Raw genomic sequence first — 26,382 nt, forward strand, 5'->3', positions numbered from 1 at the left:
TAGTGGACTAAACGACTCACTTACTACTTTTTGCTTTTCCTAGCCCTAGAAATCCAGGTGTTTCTAAAGAAAAAATACCATTATGAAGCTGAGATAAGTAAAGTTCAGTTCTTTTTTCATGCAGATCTTGCACAGCCTTGTTTGGTTTTACTGTTCCCCATCTTCTCTGTGTTCGTATGTGACAGGATAAAAATTCACTTTTGAAAAATAGTGAATTCAAGGTATAGAAAAAAATTGTTCTGGAGAATTCCTATTTTAATCAGGAAATTTTACATTTAATACAAAAGTCTGGCTAGCAGAATGAAAGATAATTTTAGTATAGGAGAAACTCAATTCTTATTCAATGATATCTAGCAAGGCTGTTTCTTTGGCTAATTCCTCTTTATCTCAGATTTATTGTGTTTTAGGGGGGTAATGTTTTAAGGAACTTTTTTTTGCCATTTAAGATTTCTAGTTAATCACACACTATAAATATTTAAAAGCAGCAAAATGCCACTGTGTGCTAAAGGGCAAACTTCTATGATTAGTGTTATTTATACTTTGCATTCCTGTAACTTTTTCAGCCAGCAAAACAGGTTATATTGCAAATGATCTGGTTGAGTTTTTGACTTTTTAAAAGGCTGGTGGGAATAAATACCAAGTGCAGCTGTAGTTGGGAATAACATAAACCCCCCCAAATGGTGTATTATGTGTTTGACAGCATATTACAGAAGTTTTTACAGGGCAATACAAATCACAGTATTTGTAGAGAATTCAGTGGTTGCTGAATCCTGAGCCACCACTTTGTGCAAGCAGGACCAGAAGCCGTGCATAGACACAGTGCAGCCATCCAGCGTCACCTCCCAGTGACTGCAGCAGTGTCAAAGAGCAGTAACGTTCCTTGGGCTCTTCTCTGCCTCCCCATTCTTCAAACTACTGAAACATTCTTCCTTCTGGCTACTGGGGTGAGTGTCACTTGAGGAAAAATGGTATTAAGAAATAATATTTCCTTTGGGACATCATAAAAAAAAACAACCCCAAACCCTCAACAATTTCCACGGCTATGAATGAATTCCTCCATGATTAAGTAATGGTAAGTGACTAAGCAATTAGAAACAGAAGTTTTAGTTGTTGTTCTACCTCCAGTGCCACAAATTGTTATTTTCCTATCACTTCTAATCAAAAAGTGTTTTAAAGAAAACTGTAATTCCAGTCGTGTTATTGTACCTGTATTGAGTCGATTTTTTAAAATTTCAAAACCACAACTTCATGCTCCCTGATCCCACTACACCAGCTAGTGCCATCCTTGCAAAAACTCATTGGTAATGCCAGAATCAGCTGTTTGAAACTCCTTTCTAAAATCATTAGAGTCCCTAAGAAGACATGCAAATATTTATAGATGGAAATGTGTATCATTGTAGTAAATAAAGGAAAAGACAATAAAGTATGGAAGAGAAAATTGCATTGAAATATTGGTGTGGAATCAAAAGAGCAGCAGCTTACTTAGTATAAGTTTAATTTAGACTGTTAGGATCAAACACCCACCAGATACATATTGAATGACAGTCTGAAGAAAAGTCCAGGATATTTATTGCTCTACTCTGAGCTATTGCCTGGTTTTTAGAAAGAAGAGAGAAAATCTTTCAATAGGAGTATAGTGGACTAGCACTATCAGAAAGGAGGTAAAAAACAAACACAGCGGTTTTCTTTTAGTTATTTAACATTTGTTGGCCCTGTGAAAAGAGGCAGGGGCAGAACTTCCCAGCAGGTGACACTATGGCACCACTTTATTCAAGAGCAGCCTCCAAAGCCCAGCAAACACGACTCTGTTGATCCAACCTGAGATAATACCCGAGAGCTCCCAAGGAAAAAAAAAAGGAACAAGTTTGAGATGCTCATTTGAGCAACCCCTAAAGCTGCTCTGTGGTAGTTCCTGTGCTAAAAGAGACCTCTGGGGGAAAGGAAGGAATTGCTTGGCTCCTTTTACAGCAGCTTCAGTTTGTGACTGTTCATGGATCAGGGTAATTTACCAGCTCTAGAGTTTCATGTGGGATTATGAAATTAGTAGTATTTTACAGAAGATGTTTTTCTGTTAGAGGTTGTTACATGATGTTCCAAGAACTTTATGAGTAGGATGGTTTGGATAAATGACCTATGTGGTTTTGAGTTACATTTTTCGTGGCTTATCTGGTTGTTTGTTTGTTTGTTTTTTCCCCTTTCCTCTTTTTTTAGCTCCTACTAGCTCCTTTTTTTTAAAAAAATGTAATTCTTCCTGCTATTGCATGCAGACACTTTTGTATCAAGTACAGTTTTGAAGATTTTATAAAAGTGCTGTAAAATGACTCCACTGAGGGACATAGGGTCAAAGGAATTATAAATGTGATTACAGGCTGAATTCCAGTAAGATATGAACACAGTATTTTTGAAATGTGCTGATGTTTTTGCTCTTAATGCAGTTTTCAACTAACACACATGAGAATACTTATATGTGACTTAATTAGCTGAAAAAATGGGCTCATATCATTCTATTAGTGTAGCAGAAATTATGCAAATTGCAGAAGAAAATGTTGTTAGTTCCATCAACCAATGAAATACATTATATACTCCCTAGACAAGTTTAGGAAAATACCTTTATGATGTACAAAATCACTGTTAGTTACTTCAATCATCTGTTTCAAAAGCCAATTTTGGAAGTCCATAAAAATTTTAATCCATTATCCATAAACTGAAGAACTTTTAGGTGCTTGCTTGCAGTTGTGGTGAGGCTGCACTGGTGCACTTGAGGGCGCCATGTGGCACAAACTGGCTCAGGTTTCTCCACAAAGAATTGAGGTCTTATGGCTGAGTCCCCTCTGAAAGGTGCAGGACAAAAAGAGTTGGAAAAAGTAGTTGCAACAAGTAGTATGAGAAATGAGAATGTAGTATGAGCAATTCCTGACTTTTCTGCTGCCTTTGATTTTCTCATTTTTTGATTTCTCTATGAGTGACACTGCATACTAATTAGTAAGGTATTTAGAGAGCTTAAGCCAAAAGTGAAGTCAATAAACCTTTATCTAGATTTTTCTTTGTTTTAAATGGAAGTAATATCTTCTCACTCTTCTTTCCTTTCCTTCCTCAGAGTGTTTTTCCTTGCAGAGCTGTAACTTAAGTTTGGTATACCACACTAAGGGATAATTCCCAGACCCTTTGATTCAATAGGAATTTTTATAGGGTGAGAAAGGGAAAAAGATGTAAAAAAGCACCTTGGTCATTGACAGAATCAAAGGGAAACCTGAGCTTTTGGTTAATGCAGGTGTGCATCTCAGCTTCACCATGTCTCTCTTATCAGTTCCCCTCCATTACAGCTTAGATTAATTTCTCATCAGGCCTTTCCATGCTTGATGGAAGCTTGAGTGGGCAGGATAGATGTTAACAGTGAGATTGCTTAGCTATCTCTGACCAGAAATCCTTTGAAATATTTTCACTAATCCGTCTGAGGGAATTAATCATATGTAAGCATGTCACCTTTGGAAACTGAAAAACATAGGGCTCTAGTCACTCTAGTGGTTTAAACTAGTTTAAAGGGCCACTGGAGTGCTGCTGTTCTCCTTTTCCTGCAGCTGTGTGTTCCCATTTCCTTACATAGCCCTGCTCCCCATCTGAGCTCCTGTGGCAGGTGAAAGCAGCAGGAAATACAGGCTGGGGCTCTGTAGCACTCCAAGGCCATCTGACTGCAGACTGCCTTCGTGTCACCTCTGGCCAAACCCCCTCCTCAGCTCCCTTGGCCAGTGGCTTGCTGAGCCATTTCAGTGCACTGAGTTGGCAGAAAACTAATACAACAAAAGTGAATAGTTGTTCTGTTGATTTAAAGCTCTGAAACAGCTCATATTTTCCAAATGTGTGTTGGAAGAATCACTTTCTATATGGATGTCCTGCTCAACCCCCTGTTTTCTGCCTGCCCTGAGTTCTTCACAGAGGTTCAACTTGTCAGATTAGCAAAACAGATGACAGAGTTACTACTGGAGTGTTTTATATTAAATATCCTTCTTTCCACCTTTTCTCAATCATAGGGACTCCTGGCATCATACCAGCATGGGGAAAAAAAGGACCAGAAATAGAAAGAGGAATCATTGCTTTGATAAATCCCAAAAGCTTCTAGTAACCAATGGATCAGAGAATGTGTGATTAGGAGTTGTATCTGAAGGAGCCATCTTTAGATAAAGAGGATATAGAGAAAACAAGATGTGAGTATAGATTGAAGGCCATGTGCAACAGCAGAACCTCCCCGGAAACCACCAAATTATTATTCATTCTATTTTCTTCTGTTTAGATCCTTGGTTTATGCTGTTCCTGCCACACACATTAACATTGAATGCTGATGATATTGTCATATGGGTGGATGTAACTTCCTTCCTCAAATACTGAGAAACAGAGCAACCAAGGAACAACCATGACAAAATTTTCAGCTAGGGGAAAAGAAAACCAAAACAGAAGGATCTAATAATGCCAAATGCATTTAGTGTGCTACAGATGGCATTGTTAGAAGTGCATACCATGGCAAATTTCTGTTGACACCTCACCTGATATAATACAGATCTCTTTAAACTATCTCATACAACCAAGAGAATTCCTTTTTCTACAGCAGACCTCCTTCTTAGGGGTGAACCTTAAAAGCACACAAAGATGAAAGTTACAGAATTGTGAAAGAGCCATGATTTCTAATAACTTGGGTGGCAATAAAGAAGTGTAATGATGGCTTCAATGAAATGGAGATAGTTAATCTTTTTAGGGGAAACTTGTTTAAAATTTCTAGCAGCATGAAAGAAAGAGACCTCTAATTGAATTGCCACTTTGTGCAAGTGGGGAGGCAAAGACACCTCTGGTAGATGGCTGTGTTTTGTTAACAGAGAGTGGTAATTGGCATCCTACTGTTAAGATACAGTGTCTTGCCATCTTTCCTTTTCCTCTTTGGTCTAATAATTTCAGAAGATTATACACATTGTCCTGACTGTTGGAGATTGTTTTAGTATTAGTAACTATTAGTATTAGAAATAGAAAGAGTGTTAGTATTAGTAACTGTAGCAAAATTTTCAGGACCTCTTTTAAAAAGCACAAAAACCTCCCAAACCCTCGTCTGAAAATGGCTCTATTGACTGAAGTGAGGAAGGAAAAATGTAAAGCTCAAATGTAGTAATAAAGGCTTAAGTTGAAGAATTTTGTTGTTTTTCCAATAAATGTAAGCCAAACATGTTTGGTTTTTAAGTACAATAAGAATAATAAAAAATCCCATAATTCTCTGCCAATTATCACTTCAGGCTGTGATCTTGTCAGAATTCATAAGCTCCCAGTGCAGTATCCAGTACTGCCAGGATATGTTGGTATTGATCTCCCCTGAGTCAATGCTTTATAATGGTTGAGGGCATGAGGCCACCCAAGGCACTGTCACATAATCCTGAGGCCCTGCTTTGGTCTTTACCTGTGTCAGAGTTTCCATATGCAGTCTGTAAACATGGAAGGAAAATATCTTTTATTTTCACTGTATTATATTGGTGGGTAACCACTGCTGTCTTGAAACTCTCAAGACAGGCTGACATTTCAGGTGCATCTCCAAAAGTTCTGATTATGATGGTTCAGACATCGCCTCCCAGGACCTCAGTGGTACTATTGGTGTTTTGTTTCTTTAAAACCCACCACCCTTTTCAGGTAAAGGAGAAAATCTGGAGATGCTGTGGAAAATGAGTAAGTGGGATTTAAAGGCAGTTCCATTTGTTGTATTTTAGTTGCAAATTGAAAAGTCACTGAGGAGTTGCATGGTGTCAGAAAAATAATTGGCTTTGATTTTTGGAGAAAATATTATGTTTATATGTAAGAGAAAAACTGCTTGATTAAAAAAACTTAAGGGATACTGCTTTTTACTGGTAAGGAGAAGCTTTATGGCTGAAATTGCTGGGAAACTTAGATATTTGTTCTATTCCCAGCTCTTGGGTAGTTTGTTTATGTCATGACACTTATATTGTTTATGATTCTAAACTTTGCCTTAGTATTCTTTCTACAGAATGGTCACTATCTTCCTTAATCTTCTCTCTGTAGGCTGCAGGCTGTTTAGAGCAGGGACTTCTCATTGTGTTACTAAATGCATGCATCATGCCTGGCACAATCAGAGCTAATGTGGTTTGGGTAAGTAGATATATATTTAATGCTGCTGTTTAAAAAAAATTATTGTAAAGTGCTGCTGTTGAATTGGAGTGCTTCCAGTTAAAGTTACTTTTATGTCTGATTGTAGAGAAAATTTTTCACAGTGAAAGCTATAAATTTTCATTAACCAAAACCAACTAAATTTGCCACAGGCTTCTAACTTCAGCTCATTATGTGTCTTTGAAAGTAAAGTATTTCTGTTATTTGTTATTTGTAGAGACTGAGCTGCAAAATCCATAACTGCTTGAGAAATTATGCAGATATGATGGATCCCAGAATAAGAAAGATGAAGGGAAGGAAAGAGCAAAATTTTGTCCTGAATAAACAGAATGTGAGAGAAGATTTTTGAACTAATTTTAGACTGTAGGATAATAGAGAAAGTTCTACTTTTTCCCTTCTATGACTGACTTATGATTTCTCACCTTTGTGCTCATATTTTATAAAACCCAATTAAAGAAAAAAATCACTTTGATTCCTAATATAGGAATGGCCACTATTTTATCATAAATCCAGCTTTTTTTTCCAGGCTAGCCTCTGGTTAGTGTAGATACAGAAAATAATGCAACTATGAATCTAGGTGCAAGTTAACTTTTTCAAAATAATTTCTGATACAGATCTCTTTTCATTTGACCATGACATTCTGAAGAGATCCCTAATTAGCTAAACTTCTTTTAAAATTTAATTTTAGATCAGAATCAGAACAGTCAGTTGTTTGATTTCCCACTGGGGGGGAAATGAGCAGCTCCATGGTGCTTACTTGCCAGCTGGGGTTAAACCATGACAACTCATTATGTAAAGTTTTACTTCTAGAGCAGCTCTGAGATGCACTGAGCACAGAGTCCAAAGGGAAATATTTACTTTGTGCCTGAAATATCTCTGAAATCTATTAAAACCAGTTTTGTGATAGTTTGGATGTAGTGCCTGGATCTGAACTTTGGGCCTTAATCCTCAGTTCTGCCATTTGTATTTACCTTTCTCCTTTATGTTCCCTAAGTGGGCAAAGGTGATGGTGTCATGATCACATTGCTGTCTTAACTAAAATTTATATTGCTATATGAAGAGCAACTTCACTGGCATTAATTAAAGTTATGATACCTGCTTGTTGAGAAGGAAAAAAAAAAGTGATTTTAGATCCTGCTAATCAAAATTTTAATCTCTGCAGTGAATAACTGACATGAGATCCAAATCTCTTTAAAGTAACTTTAATTTATATTCATGAACAGGACAGAAGACACAGGAAGCTGGTAAGAATTTGCTTTTAGAAATTTCCTCAGTTTAGAAGGTTAGGGGCCTTCTTCATGATAACAATTGTCAGGTTTATTGTTACTTTAATTTAAAATTCCAGAAAACTTTTATATTTCAGGACAAATCAAATGTAACATGCATTGTGTTTAGGGAGAAGAGATTGAATTGGGGCTTATAACAAATTGTAAGAAACAAAAACAATCCTGAGGTGTTTTCCTGCACAGGTTAGTAGATTTTCATCTTTGGTATTAAGTCTCACAACCTCCAAAAGAATATGACATCTTACTTCTTTTTTCTGCTTGTTTGTCATCAGCATGTTCCTTCCTTGGCTCAGGGACTCATCTGACACTTACCATGAGCTGATTCAGCTGAATCTGACTAAATGAGCAGAAAACTAGAGCCCTCCAAAAAACCCCACAAACCCCTACCAACCCCAACCAACCAAGCAAGCAAGCAACCATCCAACCAGCCACAAAAAATACTGCCCCCCCCACAAACCCTCAGTATTTTGCTGCTTAGTTGGAGAGTTGAATGAACTCAAAAGTCAAGTCAGTGGCAGAGACAGTTCAAGGACGAAAACATATAATTGGAAGAGGGACCTAATGTCTCCATGGGAAATTATATTTCACTTCAGTTACAGGGCAGGAACTTCTGTCATTAAATTGAAAATCTAGGTGTAATCCTTTTTATTTTCTAGTAGTCTCTCCCTCTTGCAATTTAAAAGCTTTTTAAATGTTACAATATCATTTTTTAAAGAAACATGTCAAATATTAATTTGGAATGTTACATTTTTTTCCTCTATTTATAAGACCATCAATACAAAAATCTAATCTTTGTGGAGCAAGCAAGCTGGCAAGGTCATCTTTGGTATCTGCTGCAGTTTGAGAAATCTGTTCTATAGGTGGCACTTAACAATCTACTTTTCTTTAGCATATGCCTGATTTTTCTGATTTGAGTGATCTTGCTAAGGAATAGAATAGTCAGAATTTGAGCCTTGCCAACCCAAAAAATTAGGCATCTCAGGAAATGCCATGTTCCCATTTTTTTATTAGTTCTCCTTCTGCTGGTTTGACCTGTTAATGGCCAGTCATGGTCATAGTTAGACCATTCTGATTTCCATATCACTGTCTGCACATACTTGACTTTTTCCTTTGACTGTGATAGTTTCCTACCTGCTGTACTGCAGAGTCTGATGAAAATTCAGCTGCTGTGAGAAACATGTGGCACCAACACTCTGTGATGACTCAAGAGCTGGCAGGGAGCCCCACAGTTTTGCTGAGTAAGTTGTTATTCCTGAGTTTACAATTTAATGGCTTATATTTTTGCTGTAAAAATTTATACTGTGATGTGATAGTTACTATGGTTTGTCTTTAATTTTCACATTCTCCTACCTATGACTTTTTCTGTTGTTTTATGGTATCAGTCTAAAATAAGAGTTTAAAAACAGTGATCTCCTTTTCAGAATCTGAGAATCATTCATACACCTCTTTCTCTGAGTTATTTCTGCTAATATATTGAATTGTAAAGCATAAGAGAAAAAACCTGATGTTATGAGTTTTTTTATGATGACAGTAGAAAATATTATGAAACAAGAGCTGTGCCTTGATATATGTAGGACTGAATTTCTGTCTCAAAATTCCCAGACCTTTCAGTCTTAAAAAAGGCTTTTTTTTTTTTTTTTGGTACTACTTGTAGAAACACTGCAGTGTACAATAGGAAATAAAAACCAGATTTCACAAGGATTTACATTTTTCTTTACAGAGATACACTCAATTTTTATCTCAATCATGAAATATTGTAACAACTCATGGGATTAGCTTGAAAAGAGCTCAGTGTGCTGCTACCTACACATTTGCAAACGAAACTTAGAAAACCCAACCTAGAAAACCTTTTTTAATATAGTTCTGAGTATACAGTTCATTACTGTCACTAAAACACTCAGATTTAGCTTGACTTAAATGTCAGAAAATATTATTCAGGTGTAGAAGACACCAAAGATCACATCTAACTGTTATATTGAATCTTAATTAGAAGGGAGACCATATAAACCTCAGAAGTTTCTATGAACTAAGAAAACAACCCTGACATTCTCTGCTCAGTTCTGGATATTTGTTACTGACTTTGATCTCCTGAGATAATCTGCAAAGACCCAGGATTCTGGCTCACTTAAAAATAGGGTTTACTTTCAAACTTTGCTATTAAGTCATTATTACCAAATAACTGGAAGGACTAAAACCTCACAAAAAGCATTTTATTTCCCATTACAAGAGTTAGAGTTCAGGCAACAACATTACATGAAGCAAAGCTTGTTTCTTCTCTGCAGCTCAGTTTACTTAGTGTTAAATATAGCCTGTGCATTGACACTGTGTCCTGATTGGGTTTTATAACAATCAGCAGGTTTTGTACAGGTCCTATTATGTTTAGCAAATATCACAATATTTTCAAAAGATGTAATAACCAAATAATTGTGACATGGCCTAGCGCATCTTTACTTGAGATAAGACCACAGTCCACATCATGGTTAATGGATTCATCTGGCAAGTAGGGGAAAAAGTTTTTTCTTGTAGATTTTCTTATTTGATATTTGTTCTTCGCAGGATTATTTCTAATTAGATTGTTCTTTATCCCAGTCTCAGAAGGGACACAAACAGTGAGTGAACAAGCAGACTTTGTATCTTGTTCTGAACTGCAGCTAATAAAGTGCACTGACACTGCAGCTAAATTTGCATTTTTAAGAAGTTCATTGTCACGACTAATTGCATAATTTCCCTTTGTTATATGAGAATGTTATGGGAGCAATCTGTGAAAGACTCTGCATCAAACTTCAGATTATTTGGACTTTTATTATGGTTAAGCTTATGAATTTGCAGTGTGATCTTAAAAAATACTTCAGGTGCTCAGAAGCCTGAGGTGAGTTTTATTTGAGAGGATCACATTTAAATGTGTACTAGTACTAGTACTTCTTCTACTAGTTGGCACCATATCACTGGTATTATAAAAAATTATTCAGATATCAGAATCTGTTTGTTCTTTCCTGACATTTTCATTGTTATAAAAAGCGAAGTTGAAATCTCATTTCAAAGAAGTTGGAAAATCTGGTTGTGTTCATATTTAAACACAAACAAAGCAGCCCTAAGCCAAATTTTCTTATTTCTGCCTTGAATAAGTAAAAACCATTCTTGGTATTTTCTGGACAAGATATCTGCCAAAATCATTGAACTAATACACAGGTTTGCATGAAGTGCTGCAGGAGTAAGTGCACGAGGGAACCTTTCAGAATATTTATGAAATGCCCCTGTTGCTCTGCATTCTGTGGAAATGTTATGTGTGAGGACAAATGGGATCAAGACTTGGATGCTGAAAGTGAAGTTTGGAGAGGATGGGATCAATTTACCATTATGTAACTGGGTTGGAAGCCTTTTGGTTGGCTGCAGCACACAAACCCTGATTGCTTTGTGCTACTGAGGCTCATGTTTATCATGATGTTGTGAGCAGCTTTCAGTCAGTGATCAACTTGCATTTTTGATCCAGAATGGAGCTGATGCAAACTTGTAATTTGCAGTTTGTGGGACATTCTGAATTCCACATTTTGTTTTCATCTCAGGATATAAATCAATGCACTTTCCAAAACAATTCTCAATACAGCTTTGTTTAAACTGACACATTTCTGCAAAAATGGTCTGTGTTAACCCAATATAATTTTTCCTGTGGCTGCTTTTCTATGTAAAACTTCATTCTGGTTTATTCTGGGAAACTTCAGGTATGTAACTAAGTGTCCTCTGTCCTTTGGGAAACAGAGTGATACCGTTGTCACAAAACCTATAGGACACTATGAACACTGCAAGTTTTACTTCTGAAGTTAAGTAACAGTGTTGCCAATTTTACCTTTTGCTTTGGATTATTTGTGATTTCCTACATTTTGAATTGCAAATTCCATTTAAAAACTCAAACTCCAAACTCCATTCCTTTACTTTCATAGCCATTTTTTCAATGTTTTCAGGAAAAACGTGTTGAGGTGTAAATTTTAGGTCATGACCTCACTCTGATGGGTCTTCTTAAAACTGAAAGAAAAGAGATCTTGTCCCAGAGCTCACCATCTCTGTGGAGTTGTTCTGTGTCTCTGATTGTCAGAGAATGGTCAGTCACTCTGATTGTGTTAGATCTTCCCTGGTTATCAGTTGCTGTGGGCACAAACCTTCCTGCAAAACCTGCTGAAAATTGCTGCCCCCAGTACTTCTGTTACAGTGTCAGATGCAGCTCTTCAGTGACATGGATGTGTCTTGGAGCCCAAACTTCACAAACTTACTTAAAAGAAAATTAATTTATATTTTTTTTTAATTAAAAAATTATTTTCTTTAATGCTTCCTGTGTAATTGGATAATATTACTTATTTTAATGTTGGGAAATAGAAATAAGACAAAAAGAAAAAGAAGCTGGGTGTGTTGACATCTATGAAATTTGTGTTCCTAAGGCAATGGTTTGAAGTAACTTATTGTTAATGGTTTTTATCAGTGAACATAATTTAAAAAAACTTACCATTCTTTCTGTGGCACTGTACAGTATAGCCTTTAATTCCTCTGGCAGTCACTGTACATTACATACATACAACTGTACATTAATTCAGCCATATTCCATAGGTGTTTATCTTCTGGTTCTCATTGATAAATACTAAGGGAAAAGAAATAGTTTTTGTTCATCTGGTGTGCAGGAAGTATCATTTGACACAACCAAGTGGATTTTAGGTGGTAGAGTCTTATAAATAATTACACAGGAGTTACTTTAACTTAGTTTTATTTAAGAAACAATGCAAAATGTAGGTACTTAGTCAATTGTCTTCCAAGAAAGAGGAAATGTAGGGCATATAATAATATGTTACATTTAGAAATCCACAGAAACATGACTTTTCATTGCATTCATTGTTTTACTACTATTAGATGAAGTCACTCTCTCGTAGTCTGTGACTGTCAGCCCTTCCCTTCGAGAACAGATTATTGACCATTTTTTGAGTTTACTGTTGGTGAAGAAGCTATTTAAAATAATTTTAGTTGGATTGGCTAAAGTCCATAAATCACATGCTATTTGAGCTTTTTATCTTATTGAATTCAGGAGCTGAAAGTGACATAGTAATGAAAAGTCAGAAGGGGGAGAAGTGGATCAATATATTGCTAAATTCTTATTGAAATTCTCATTCTTAGACTCTTCTAGGTGGTTTTATTTCTGCTTAACATTTGCTGAGTAAAAGTCATTGCCCTAGAGACGCAAGATTTATTGACACACAGAGATGAAAATGATTAGCTAAAAGGTTTCTGCACAAAGAGAATCAGAATCAGCTGAAGCACTACAGGGTGGCTCATATACAGGAGGTTGAGATATTTCAAATAAGTTATTAATGTTCAGAGCTGAAAGCTGAGGTTGTTAATATTATACCAATTGTTTATTCTTTGCTTCCTTTGTAGAGACCATAAAATTCTGAAAAAAACCCAGCTATATATATAGGCTTATATATTCTGTACACACATTTTGCTTTTTAGAGTTCATAAAGGCTGTATTATTTTTCCATAGATTTATTTTCTAATTAAGCCCATGGCTGTTTATTTATAGACACCAGCTTTTGAAGAATTGACTTTATGGAATGTTCCCGCAGTCCTGACAAAGGTAAAGCTCTATGACAATATATTCTGGTTCATTAGGAATCATGCACACTCATTTTTTATTTGATTTCATATGCCACATACTCAGCATCTTGGTACACCCTGTTTAGCTTTTCAAACATCTGAAAGATGTCAGCATGATTTGGCTTACAGTGCACATGAGCCTGCCAGGAACACAAGGCAGAACCTCTGCTTTTTGGCCTAATGAAGAGCAGGTTTTGCCCTCAGACTTGACTTTCTCTTGACTTTGTACAGGCAGAGTATAATAAAACCTGGAAAGATTAATTGTCAGATAGATCAAATTGAGTTACAGTGTGGTTCAGTGCTTTCAGAAGTCAAACTTCTTCTAACTAAGTGGCATTCAAAAGAGTTTACTATTCTTACAAAAGCTACTTAAAATCCCAGTGTCACCATATTTCTAGTGATGATCTCTGGTGGGCCCCATTTTGCTTCCTTCATCCAGCTGCTGAATGGACTGTCACCCACAGGAAATTTGTGGTACTTGGTAAAAACCTGCTGTGTCCTGCCCTGGATTCCAGCACAGGATGGGCCTGGGATAAGCAGAGAAGGTGCTGGATGCTGTGTCCTGGTACCCTGAGCTGGGTTTGAGGAAGGAGACATTTCACTGTTGAGTCTTGACCAAAGAACAGGGCTTCATCTATCTTGCTGTTTCTCCTTATTAAAGCTGGAACATTCTAAGCAAGAAGTACTAAATAAAAAAGATTAAATACAACTCACAATTCAGAGAAAATTAGATGAGAGATTACTGAACACCAGACAAACCTGGAAGTATTGAATAATTATATATACTGTTGCAGGCAATGTTGTATGAAATTTAATTCTAGGTTTCTCACAGGTTTTAAAGCTCTGAGCGGGTTTTATTTGAAATAGAAATGATTAAATGTAATTTTTCAATAGTTTTACATGATTAATGTAATAGGCTGATTTTCCTTTGAGTACATCGTAAATACCATTCACATTGGTGTGCTATATATGGAAAGTTTTATTGCTGCAGCACTTTATGAAATTATTCTTTGGGAAATTATAGATATTCAATGAATAATTCAAGGGAAAGAATAAAACAAAATCTAATAAACTCTGTGTATGACTGAACTTTGACATTATTACAGTATATGTGTATACACAAACCTCACTGTTATTGTGGAAAAATGATCCAAGTAGAGACTGACTTGTAAGAAGAGATGTTTCCACATTTTAATTGTCAGAGTAGAAAAGTGACAATTATTAACTAATTGATAATCTGGACTCCAATCACACTTTCTTCTCTTTCCAGAGAAGTAAAGAGCAAAAGATATAAAAGATAAACTGTTGAGGAAATGCTGGAATTTCGCCTGGGTTTCCAAGCATTATAATTCTGTAATTCTAAATTGCTCCTGTAAATCAGAAAACTAAAAACCTTGCAGAAAGTCACATCTTAGAGGATTATACCTAAAAGTGGCTGTATCCTTTTCTCCCTTCACTACTTTGGGGAAACTACAGGGATGAGGCAGAGGTACTTACAACAGGTAGGGAATGGAAATGAAAAGACTGGGGCAAGTAATGAGAGAGTGAGCAGGTACCATCTTGCTGCTTTTTTTTTGTTTACAGCTGCCACCCGATTTCCTGCCTATACTTAATTGCTCAGCTATGGAAAATAGTTCATAAGCTCTTTAATGTGTGCTTTAGTGTGAAGTGTCCCAGGCATGAACATCTTGTTTAACTCCTTACAGAAGCCTTGGGTAGCTAGAAAGTGCACTGAAGGATACACCCAAAAGGTTCTCATGTTTTTACACTCTCACCATCCTAAAGGACAATGGAGCAGGGCAAGAGAGGGGCATTTCCTTCTCTCAGCACCATACTCCTGCTCTTATCTGCCCTCAGGATTTTATGCTCCCTCACTGCTCAGGAGTCCTGTAGAGCCTGACCTCCTGGCTTAGCATAGAGGGGATATGAATGCCTGAGGCAGCTTCATGTTATGCACTGAATTTAGAGACAGTTTTAGGCAGAAAACCCCTATCACTTCAATGGTCCTTGAGCCTGGGGAAAGGACAGAGTAAAATCAAGCCCAACCTGTATTTCAAACAGATGCAGCAGTTTCAGACATTTGTTAAAAAAATAAAGTCCTGTAGCTCTTCTCCCAGAAATTTCCTACAAATGTGTCCAATTTTCCTATTTTATTTGATATATAACATGGCAGCACTTCTTTAGTGACTGTAAATCAAAGTAACGCCATGGATTTTAAGAGCAGTATATGAATTTATTCCAGTCGGTGGGCTTGTGAGTAACTTCAGTGGTCCCAGGGAGATTTATGTTAGCTGGAGGATCTAATGCACTGATTTCAGTGTAGCTGTCCAACTCATTCCAGGTGGAGAGCTGCCTACATCCTACCACTATTTCTTTCAAATTTGTTAAACTAAAAAAAGTAATCACAAGACACAGAAAAAAAATTGCAAGTTTGACATGTTGATGACTGTCATGGATTTCCTTAAGCTGAATGGATCTTTAGATATGGAACTGAGTCTTGCTTTCTCCCTACTCTAGATCCCCAACTCCTCACTTTGTCCCTAACTTGGATCAAGTGAACAATCTGACTGCAGCTGAACCAGACTTATGCCATGGGACTGTGATGCTATTGAAGTCCCTCCACTGAAAACAATCGACAAAGTTCTCTGAAACTCATGTAAATGAGAGTAGGATCAAATCTTTTTTTGTTAGTATTTGCTTCTATTAGAAAAGAGGAAAAAAGAGGGAATGGTGAAAAAACAGGTACAAGTGTTCTTATTTCCCTGGAAAAGGCACTGGTGTTTTTTTGGAATTGCCTCCTGATTTGTTATGAAACTCTAAAACTTTTATTTTTAGTTCAGTTTCATGACTAATCACAGTTTGACAAATATGGAAATTTTTATGTGTGGGGGAATTGATGTGCAGTAGTTTTTGTTCTTTCCCCTGTTCAGTTTGAGGATCTGCATGTTGATGTATTTATTTTGAATTAATGTTTATTTCAGTAAGCTGAGGGATTTGTTATGATTATTATGAAAGGGCCTGGTATATATGTAAATGAAATGCAGAGAAGTAGGAGAAAGCAACTAATTTGCTCTTGGAATATGAGGATAACTTAGCTTGGTCAAAGCTTCTAGATAAATATTATTCCACATAGCAAACCTGTTTCCTCTTTGTCTTAATGATTTCTTGTATTGTAAATTTGTGTAAGGAAAATTGATTTGGAACACCAACATTAGTTTAGTCAGTCATTTTATATGTTACTGGAATATTTTCAGTTACAAGCAGGGTAACTTATGTCCACCTTATTTTTAAGGAATTTAGGGAAACAATATTCTTGTCAATGTGTGGTGACTGGGTAAAGATCTGGGTTTTAAAGTGCAACTAATTTCTATTTCAATTTATTTTGCTTGCAAGGATTTTACTTAGCTAAACTGCATAGAAATGTGGTTTTAGGAGACTTGGTTCTTTAGATTTAAGACAGGGAAAGTTCTTCTTTTTTATTTGAAGAAAACTTGTTTTAATGTGAATTACTTTGATACTTGCAGTGTAAACAACACACAGTGGGATCAGTTATCAAAAAGGTGACTTTCTAATGCAAGTTAAAGGCTGAAATGATGAATTTCACATCTGTTAAATAGGCTTAATTTCTGGTGACATTATAAACTGAAAAGGGCAACAAGCTCCTTCTTCATCTCATGCAGATCTCTCCAAATAGATTACAACTTAGAATGTGTTCAGAATTGAAGGTAAAACTGCTGAATGGTCTGAAGAATTCAAGTTACCCTGTTTGGGGAATATTTGCTGACTTTTAAGGATTTTGGCTCACTTTCTTGACAGATGGTTGCAGTTTTACAGTTACAGAGATGGGATCTAGGAGCAGATATTTGGTATCAGTAAATATATTTGCATTATGTGGCACCTGGCAAGAGTCAGTCTCATGTTCTGATATGTTAATCCCCTGTGTGGTTGAAGGATACAAACATGAGAAACATATGTGAATAATAATTTATGGTTAATATGTCCTATGAAAGACATAGTCAAATTTTTTTTCATCAGGATGGGCTATGGAATTATTGCTGTTGTACACTCTGAAGGAAGCATTGACAAGTTATAGCTGAATCCATTACATTTATGCATCTGTGTCCAAGGTGCAAGAAAAAACTTGCAGAATCAAGTTTGTAATGCAGCTTTTCTGAGGATACTGCACAATGAAATACCTGTAGGTATTTGATGCATTCTGTAACAATTACTTTGCAGCAGGATTTCCTATTGCTGTATGATTTCTTTTCATGATAATCTGCCCCATCTCTTTCACAGATACATTTTTAGTCCACTTCCCTGCAAACCCCTTTTCTCTCTTCAAGGCAGTGATCATATATCTCTATTTATCTGATAAGTCTGTTATAGTACTCATCTAATTATTTCACTTTCATTTTATTGCTTGTGAATGAGATACATTCTGGCTTTACAGCTAAAATTAATTTGGAAGATTTTTAATAGCTGATTATTTTTATATTCATTTCTGAACTATAATTCATGTGCTACTAGTTAAAATACTTTGTCATGGGTACACTTCCAAGTCTTTAATTTAGTGATATTTTCAGAGACATTTCAATTGTTCCAAAGCTTTCTAGCAGAAAAATACACTTGTGGAATAGGCTTAGGCCATTTGTTATTTTGTGGTTTTCATAATCTGTACCAGCTCTGGTCTACATTTTCAGAGAAGTTTTTTCTCTTCCAAAAAGACACTCTTTGTTTTATGTAAGAGCCAGCTCTAGGCTCTGAACCATGCAAATTAGCAAGGTGGCATCTGTGGAGCAACCACACATCCTCCTCAGTGCAGTGTCTCAACTGTTGCCATTTCTCTGAACCTGAGGAAACAGAGGTCAGGAAAACATGGCTATAAAGGCACCACACCTTGACCCTTCCAGAACTGCATACCTGAGAAGCATAACAAGAATTTATAGAATAAATGTTCTTTTTAAACATTTGTACTAAATAAAAATACGCTGAAAATTCACTGCTAAGAAAAGGACAGAAAGAAGTTCTCAACTTAGAGTGGCTGACTTGTTTTCCAGCATTGTTATTTTGTAGTCCTTTCACTTCATCCCCACAATTTTCTTCTGAGTTATAACAACTCCCCATCCTCACAATTCCTTTTGGAGATACCACAATTGATTCCCATTCAGAAAAGTGTGATTTCTTCTTGACTTATGTACTAAAGGGCTCAATCATGGGCCTTGCTCTGATACAAAACTGGCTTCAAGCTGCTTTGAAGATTGCATCACAATCCCAACACATGTTGAAAACAAGGATTCAACAATATTTTAATATCGCTTACAGGAATGTGCCGAGATCTTTGTACTTTTCAAGAGAGGGAATGTCAGCAATGGGAAGATCTGAGGGGTCAAATATTTAGCATGGTAGTACTTTGATAATTTCTTCCTTCCATTTTTTTTTCTTCTCCTGAGGTTATTAGTTCTGTCTTTTACCTTACACTTTTGCCCTGTACATTTTAATTAAAATCCTTTTCCTAGAATAGAAGGGAAAAGATAAGTATGAAATTTTAATGAAATGCTTATTTTTATGAAATATTTATACTTTTTCATTCTAGTAAACATTTTTCATTGTCATTTTGGGACAGCAGGTGCTTGAAGAGCTTTTGTTTTGTATTTTCAATGCAAGTTTGATGTTATTTGATGTAAATATCTTCTGACAAGCTAAAGGTATCACTGGGTCATAGCAAAGGTAGTCACCCAGAGGACAGATTCACTGAGGTGTGCTGTCAGACTCATTTTCCATGCAGCCAGTCATTTAATAGGCAAGATGGTATCACTCCTGTTTAATAAAATGAGTTTTACATTGGAGAACCAACAAAGAACCTTGCAGAGTTTGACATTTACTGTTAGACAGAGAGAAGAGTGATGCAGTTGCTAATGACTGTGTTGTCACCAGATGTCTGAGAATCAAACATTATAGCAACAGGTTTTTTTGCTCAGGCCTAATGATTCTGTTTCAACAGTGAATTGATGAGCAAAACAGAAGCTAATGTCCTGCTCAGGTGTACCTTTAGTCCTACAGAGCTTATTTCTGAGAAAAATCTTTTTCTGAGTACTTTATAACCCATTTTAAGTGTCCACTTAAATATCTAGGAGTAGCAGGAGTGTTTTAATGTAGAATAGAATGTGACAAATGATTACAGAGGGCCAGCTGATGGGAGGACTGAGGTCCAGTAGCAACTCCCACACCTTGAGTTCCATCCTCATGGTTCATGAGTAGAAGGACCTTCTTTTGTCCTGTAGATTACCATAAAAAAAAAAAAAAAAAAAAAAAAAAAAAAAAAAAAAGTTAAAATTAACCAAGGCAGAGAATTTCTGTCCACACTGGATTGTAAGCAGTATGTTTTATGTGTTTTATGTTTTGAGTTGGTGCCATCCATGGAGATGCTCTGGAGTCTGTCACACACAGGGACTGTTTGTAGTAACAGACCCTCAGAGCTGCTGAGACAATCTGGTACAAGCAGCCCTGCCAGTGAGGTCTAGCATGTGGCTCCTCTCTCCTTCAGACAGGTCTGGCTGCTCAGTTCCCTAAGCACTAAGTGTGATTCTATCATTTAGCTGTCTTTGCTGCCTCTCAGACAGTGCCATTGCCTTCTACCATCTCAGCTGCCTCAGCCTCCCTTGCAGTTGTTTGCAATAGCACCCAACAGTAATAGAAGGGATGGCTGAGTAAAGGCATACAGAAAATTAATCTTCTGTGGGATTTTTTATGTTCAGTAAGAAAGAACACTATGGAGCATTGAGACAGTATGGTCCAAAACAGAAAGTCACAGAGTGCTGTGACCAAAAGAAGGGTTGTTACTCTGATCAGGAATAAATAAATGGGGGAGATGTTTCTGTGGGACCAAAGCAGAGGTGAGACCTGTATCACCTAAGACATTTTCCCCTTGAAAGCATTGGATTTCTTCTGATCTGGGACAATGTGTGAAGTTCTGTGCTCTTACTCAGTCCTCACTTTAGTAAGTACTCATTCAAGCTAGTGCCAGAACTGAGGTCTTCAGCCATGAGATTGCTCTCAATTTCTCATAAAATGCATTGCTTTTTCTTCCTCGTCATATCATGTCATATCAAATCAAGACAGTGCAAATATCAATGCCATCTAATGAACTGTAATGGCAGCTCATTGGTTCCAGACAATAACTTTTTATTTAACTCTATTATGCAAAGATTAATATTAGAATGATAATTCCATCTGATTATTATATTTAAGCTGTCCCAATTTTATGGACGTTGTATGACTAAATTGTATTTGTTCTTCTTCTTCCCCTTGCAAGCACAGTTTCCCTAATATTAAATCTTCCAACATCCTGCATCCTTTCTATCAGGGTGTGCTGTTGCTGAGCAACACCAGATTTGCTCTTTAAAATTATCCAGGTTTCTTTAGCCAGCTTTGTGAGTTGGTGCAGCAGGGAAGCAGTAATATATCTAAATGCTTTAAAAATACACATACTTTTAATTCAAATTATTTATTAATATTTCTTGTCTTTGGGCCATCATGCATGGGTATGTGGCTATACATTTAAAAATAATACAGTTTCACATAATTTTTAAATTTTGCTATGAGGATTTTTTGTAATTATATAACTGTACTTGTATAACATACATTAACTCTTTATACATAGGTGTGAGAAGAAAGAAAAATTAAAACATACATGTACTTGGGAAAGTTTTTTGCTGACACACTATTAACTGATACTTTTTTTCCCCTCTAAGGCATATATATTACAGCTTAACTGTCTATGCCATAAAAGATGGCATCTAAATGGCATTTAGATGACAAAAATCTTTATTTTGACTGTATAATTGAGTGTTGTCATTTTCCTGTAGATTAACTGGCATTAACTATTTCAATGCAGACCCTGATATAGGACCATAGTATGTTCCAAATGTTTTATTCTTTAGTGTCAATTTTTAATGACAATAGCAAAAACTTTCATTACTTACTTTATTGAGCTGTTGCTGTGAATATGACCATTACCAGCAAGGTCATAAAACATGTCTGTAATATTTGGCCAACATTTGATTAGTAGGGTTGCAAAGCAGGAGAGAGACTGAGGTTTTGCTTACCTGGTGGAAGCTCAGACTCTTAAGGACCCTTGTGAAATTTGGAAACCTCAGCCTCAGCAGAGGATTGTCAGTGCTTTCTGCTGCTGTGCCATAGCACAGGAATGCTTTGGGAGACAGGAGCCTTGAACATCTGAGCTGTGTACCAGGAGCTGAGTCTGTTTGAAGCATGTTCTTCCCTGTGTTCAGCAGAAAGCAATGGTAGCATGAGTTCAGACTGTTAGAACAAGGCACTGAGAGAACAAACCAGTGGCAATAAGTTTGGAAATGAAGCTGCACTTTCAGGCACAGAAAGGAAGAGACTGGGCTGCAGCTTCACACCTGCTTTCAGATGATTTTCAGCTTGCTGTTTCTAAACAGAGCAATATCTTCAGTCCCTGCCCTTCATCCTCAGCAGCATATGTTCACTGTGCTCCAGAGCTGGTGCTTGTAGAGTTTTGCAATGAGTTATATCAGGGAGCTTATTTGACTAAAAATGAAAATTCAGGGGAGTCTTGCTGGTTTGATTTGCAGTTGCATCAGTTTCTGTGTCAGACTCACTGTGCAACCATGGGAGAGCTAAAGCCAGGGTTAGCGAGGGAATGAGAAGGAGCAGCTTCATAGGGAGGGGAATTTAGAAGTCCCCCATTTCCCTGGCAGACTGGGTTTATGTTGGATTAAAGCAGCTGTGTAACCATGGCCACAGATCTCCTAGGATAGCTAAAGGGTTTTACAGGTGCTGTCTGTGCTTTTCTGTGAAGCTTGTAAATACCTGCTTTGCAGAGGAATAGTGGTGCAAGAACCTCGTGTGTGAACCCATGAAGGTTTATGGGACTTCTTTGCTGTTTGTGTGATATAAGAAGAGGGAGTTCTGGGAAGATACTTCTCATAAACCAACAGTGTAACCATCAACTGAATGTCTAAGGAAGAATCTTGCCTATTCTCCATCATAGCTTCCTTCTTATTGACTCTCTTCTTGTGTGCTCAAGTCAATTTAACGATTAGAGATCAATTTTAAATTAAAAGCAGAGAATATCCTGGAAGATGAAAAGAAGTAGGCAGTTGAATACACATGCAGAACACAGACAGCTAGAATAAATCCTTTGGCAGCCATTGCAGAGGAGGCAAGGAAAAAAAGCACAGCAAATAATGATCTGAAAATGTTGATTACCACATTTTTAAAGCTGCGAGAGCACCTTGAAAATGTTGACCCAAGCAATGATTACACCTAAGAGAAACAAAAGTTAATTACTTAGGAGATAATAAATCCAAGAAGGAAGGCAAAAATAGTATCAGGGGAAAGTGTTAAAATGTTGTGCAAAGGATGAAAGGATATTTTAAGTCCAGATGTTCCTTTATGAATTTATGGGAAATGAGCCTGCATTTGAATAGTACTTTGAAAGCTCTCCAAGGAGAGAAAAAAAAAAGGCATTTTAAAATTCTGTATTTCTAATATAGCTGGGAGAATTCTTTTTATTAATCAGCTCTCAGAAGGATGTTCTCAGATGCAACTTTGTATTTCTCTTTAAAAATCTAATTTCTAGCAATATTTGTAGAAAGAATTAGCTGCACTTAGGTTGTTGAAGTACTTTCACCACAATTTGTGACACCAACAGGCAATATCTGGATGTGCTTGTTTCATTTGCTCTGCATGTGGCTACTCACCTGTCTCCCACCTCTTAGCATGGGTGATAAGCTCTCTCTTGACAGAGATAATTGTTGATCCTGTGCTGCTACACACGTTGTGTGTCTGGGTCCCAGCCCTTGGCTACGAATCCTGCTTCGTGTCAGAACAAGGAAAATGCCATTCAAATACCACTAAACTTTGCCATGTTCCAAAGTCTTCTGGCCTCTAACCTGTGCCTGTAACAGCAAATTTCTGCCGCCATTTCTGAAGTAAGTTTGGCTGCCTTGGACTCCTGACCCTCCCTAACCCAATTTATCAAACTGAGTGACAGTAATTCCATTAAGTTGAACAGCTAGTTGGAGAAGAGAAATAGACTAAGAAGTGAACCACACAGGCTCAAGAAGTATTAAAACAAAGAAAATAGCTCAATGTTTGTCACTAAAAACACTCCCAAACCCTAAGATTATTTAGTTGATCTCTTTATAAGGTGTTAAATAAGCAGATGCTATGTGCTTTGCTGAATCATAGAGCATGAAAGGAAAATAATTTAAAAAAGACATAAATCTGTGCAGTGGACATGAGAAGTGACATTGGGCATGTTCCTTATGATGAAAGACAAAGTTAAGTATACTATCTAAGTTCTAAAATTTACAAGTCACCTTGTATTTAGTTTCTTTTTAGTAGAGCATTGAAGGTATTTGCATGTGGCCACAATCTCTGGCAGCACCTTTCAAAAGCTGACAATTTTCTTGCTGCCATTGGTTTACATTTTCACATTACCAGTATACAAAGTCTTGTAGAAAGACCATAGCCAGTTAATTAACTGGAAGAGTTAGTTGAAGGTTGAGGAAAAGTGGATTTGATAGATGAAGCTGTTGTTTACTCAGTAGTTGAAGGGATTCGAAGCTTCTGGCACCCTGATGCACAGCTCCTCTGCAGGTCAGAAGAGCAGCTCACCAGTTTGGTGTTGTGTACTTCAGTTCTTGTGAAATCAAATTATATCCACTCAAGTAAGTGAATTTATGCTTTACTTAAATCATACTGCAAAGCATTCAAGATATGAAGCTAGCAAAAGTCTTGAGCTGTGAAGGATATTTTAATGATATGCTTGATATTTCAAGATCTTTAATTTCAGTTTTTCAAAGTCACAAGTAGCCATGAATGCTGCACATCATTATCTAAAACAAACACTTCATGATTTCCCTAAGCACATCCTGGAAATAATGATCAGTTGCCGCCTACAGAAGATAAGAAACAACAAATACTGCACTGTAAAAAGGATGAAATTTTGCATTGAAGCTCTTACCCTATGCCTCTTTTAATTTGCACATTATTCAGATGGTATCTAACAGAGTATTTATTTATACACCAAAAGTTAAACTCATTAAAAAGTGCCACCACACAGGCAACTCAAGATGTATATTTATTTTCCAAAATCTCATTAAGCTCAGGTAGTTCTTGTACAGTTCCTTTCATAATAATGAAGCACACACAGCATTTCTGCTAACACTGAACGAGGAATTTTTTAAAATAAGGTGTACAATTCTTAGAGACAAATCTGTTAGGACAAATGGATTCTGCCTCCCTTTCTACTTTTGACTTAGTGATCTGCCAAGGACTTCTTTTAACACCTTGCCTGGTCCCCTTCTTCAGATACACTTTACTATTACTACTTAACTTCAAATGCTTAACTATAATAAAACTGCATATTATTAGTAATTAGAAGGGAGCATGAGACAATAACAAAGGCTTCAAAGTATAAAGTTGCCTCTTAATGTGGAGTGTTTTGGGGGTTTATATAATTAAAACCAGCACTAGATCACAGAAAGGCAGTTTGAAATTTGTCAGTCAAGTTATTCCCTCAGCAACATCATCATTTTATTGCCCTGCCAGGAATGTATGTATTTGTCCACACATGTCAGTAACTCCTTGGTAGTAAACCTGTACTCACAGGTATATTTATAGAATATATAAATATAGAAAACATTTATAATAAATAAATAAATAAATAAATAATATAAATATTAAAAACCAAGACAAACACCCCACTATCTATTAGCAATTGAAAAAAATGTATGAACTTTACATAACTGACTTATCTAAATGCTTTGGCCTAACCTCAAAAGTTTCACGTTTTTCAAAGTTGTTTTCAACTGGAATGACATTTCGAATTCCTCCTAGTATGAATAATTGGACTAAAGCCTGGCAAGTGTTTGTTACTGTGGAAAAAAGATTAAAAAAAGGTGCAACTTCCAGTGATTTTTTTTCCTCCCCCCACCTCTTTTTCCTGAAAGGTTCTGTAATTTAATCCAAAGAAAAACATCAAAAGAAAAAAGTTAAATCTATCCTCTCCCCTTGTTAATGTGACAGTGATATTTATTTTTGGCTTTTTGAATTCTCTGCAGATTCACCTTATGTTGATTTATGAAATAGTCTTTTGAAGAGATGTTCAAAATTGAGATGTTTAATGGAAATGTGTGATTAACAACCAAGCCTACCCGAAATGTCCTGGGGAAAAAGTCTATTGTCTGTAACTGTGATTAAAGTATCTCTGTAAGTTCTCTGTAGCCAAGTTTGCCAACTTCTTTATTTTTTAGCTCAATCTCTATTGCAGGGGGAGAGCAGGGGATTAAGGAGTGGGAGTTACACTTCTTTATTTTCATTATTGTAATAAAAGAAAAGTATTGTTTAATAAGCATGTGAGGATGAATTCAGCAGTAGGGCTTGAAGACTAATGAAAACATTAACTTCATAATCTTCCTAGAATTGCCATTTCCATAATCCAGGAATATTCCACTTAATCAGAACTGTTATAGCAGTTCCTGATTCTCTTTTCCCAGGGGTAGTACCACAACCTGACATCACTTCCTGAAAAGTCATGGTAAAAGTTGTCATTGTGTAACATGAATGTCCCTTCTCATACCCAGCCCAACATCTGTGCAGATGTGATGGAAGTGAATTATACAGAACATCATGAGGCATCATAATATTAACTGAGGAGGGGTCTGTTGCAGCCAGAGATGTTTCTGCTCCTTGAGATTTAACTCTGTAACAGAATAAGGGTGACTTAATTTTTCCAAAGATCATCAGCTTGTGGGAAAGACTTGGTGAGCAGTGCTTGTAACCTTTGTTTAAAACCTGTTAATGAGTTTCTTTCTAGTGATGAAGTATTCACTGCTGAGAAACAATCCTGAGCACGATGATAAAACATTGCAGATGCCTAGCTGGGGATGTTCATCTGTAAAGGTGGTGTTTTTTACAGCTGAAATATGTTATGCTAAAGTACTCCCAGTAGGCCTAATTAAAACTGGGAAGCGAGTGAATGCTGTATTTGCCATCTTTATGTTCTGATGCTCTTAACCTATAGTATATGCATTTATGCTTCAATAAAATTCATTAAAAACAGCATAACTCAGAGATAAATGGCAGAAATTGTAATCATTGGATTATAAACCCATGACAGTATTTTACAGTAGTTATAATGAATTTCAGAAAACTCCTTCCAGTAACTTTGGGTTTAATCCAAAGAGTATCATAAAGCACTAAATGGTCCTTTAAACGAACAAATATTGAATTTTCTTCTTGTTGTTGTACACGTCGT

General features: G+C 36.6%; 1 long non-coding RNA gene across 1 annotated transcript; it reads left to right on the forward strand.

The window, feature by feature from the left end:
- The first annotated feature begins 8,502 nt into the window (after window positions 1-8,502).
- On the forward strand, window positions 8,503-16,698 carry LOC130258978 (uncharacterized). The gene is made up of 3 exons (XR_008841566.1): window positions 8,503-8,677; window positions 13,000-13,053; window positions 15,591-16,698. It is a non-coding gene; the product is annotated as an uncharacterized LOC130258978 (long non-coding RNA).
- Window positions 16,699-26,382: the final 9,684 nt, after the last annotated feature.

This window comes from Oenanthe melanoleuca, chromosome 13, assembly GCF_029582105.1.
Source record: "Oenanthe melanoleuca isolate GR-GAL-2019-014 chromosome 13, OMel1.0, whole genome shotgun sequence".
NCBI classification, from domain to species: domain Eukaryota; kingdom Metazoa; phylum Chordata; class Aves; order Passeriformes; family Muscicapidae; genus Oenanthe; species Oenanthe melanoleuca.